Here is a 1,229-nt window from a genome sequence, read left to right on the forward strand (position 1 = left end):
GGGGCTCAGACTCCACCACCAGTTTGCACGTCGACCACGATCAGCGCGGCCCGCCCGTCCGCGGTGAGCGGGGCCGGAGAAGGGTTAAGGCAGGCGGAGCGCCGCCTCCATCGGCCGAAGACTTGTTAGCCCTCAGCCGAAGCTGGGGCCGGTCCCGTAGCCGAGAGAGCCCGCACCGAAGACGGCGAACCCGACGGAAAGGACTGGGTACTCGAGTAGATGCAGCCGTCCTAAAAGAAGAAAAAACCCAGGCAAAAAGAGAGCGGACGTTGCCCCGGACCGTTACAACCGCGGGCGCAAGAAAAAAAAGACCCGGACGTTATATAAAACCGGGGGCACGGGCCAAGCTCGAGAAGCCGCTCTCCTACATTGTCAGGATGAGGGACTCGGGCCGCGTTAGGCACGCCCGACTGCTCCAGCTGCAGCTCGTTCGCCTCTGCGCCTGCTCGATCCCAAACAAACCACTGGATGCGCACGATGCCCCCAACCCAGACCGAGGGCGCCGCCGCCTTCGCCGATGAGGCGACCGGCAACGCCGCCGCCCTCATCCTTGACTTCGGCCGCAGCCCTGGCGACAGAGCGCCGCCCCCCGCGCGAAGCAGACGGGCAAGAATGGCGGCATTGGCATGTCCGACTACGCTCGCCGCCGATTCCCCAGCTTCCTCGCCTCTGCCGTCACCTCCCAGAGGGCGTGCGCCAGGGTCTACCCTGCGCTCGGGGAGATGTCCCTTACCCCCCCAAACACCGCCACCGCCACCGCTCTCGTCGCCGCCCACGGCGTCATCGACTCCGCCCTCGCCGATGTACGCACCCGCCACGCCGCCCTCGACGAACAGGTTCGTCACTGGGTCGACGGCACCACACGCTCCGCCTACCACCCGCACCTCAAGCGCGGCTTCCAGCTTCCGCCCCTCGCCGCCCTGTTGGGTGACGCCGACGGCACATCTTCCTCGTGCCTCTCACAGCACTCGCTGTCGGCTGTCGTCAACAACGCGACGCGTGGCTGGACGCCAAGGACGCGTGCGATTCCTTCGATTCACAAAACGCCGGCGCCACCGTGCCGCACCGGGAGGCCACCTCCCTCATCAGCCACTCGCAGGTGGGCTCGGGAGCTTGGCTGCTCCGCCTGCCCGACGCCACCGTGCCTCGCTCCATCATCCCCTCCGATACCTTCCTCTCGGCGTGCCAGCACCGCCTCGGCCTCTACCTTACCGCCCTCGATGACGTGT

The sequence above is a fragment of the Emiliania huxleyi genome (genome assembly GCF_000372725.1).
Source record: "Emiliania huxleyi CCMP1516 unplaced genomic scaffold EMIHUscaffold_282, whole genome shotgun sequence".
Taxonomy (NCBI): Eukaryota; Haptophyta; order Isochrysidales; family Noelaerhabdaceae; genus Emiliania; species Emiliania huxleyi.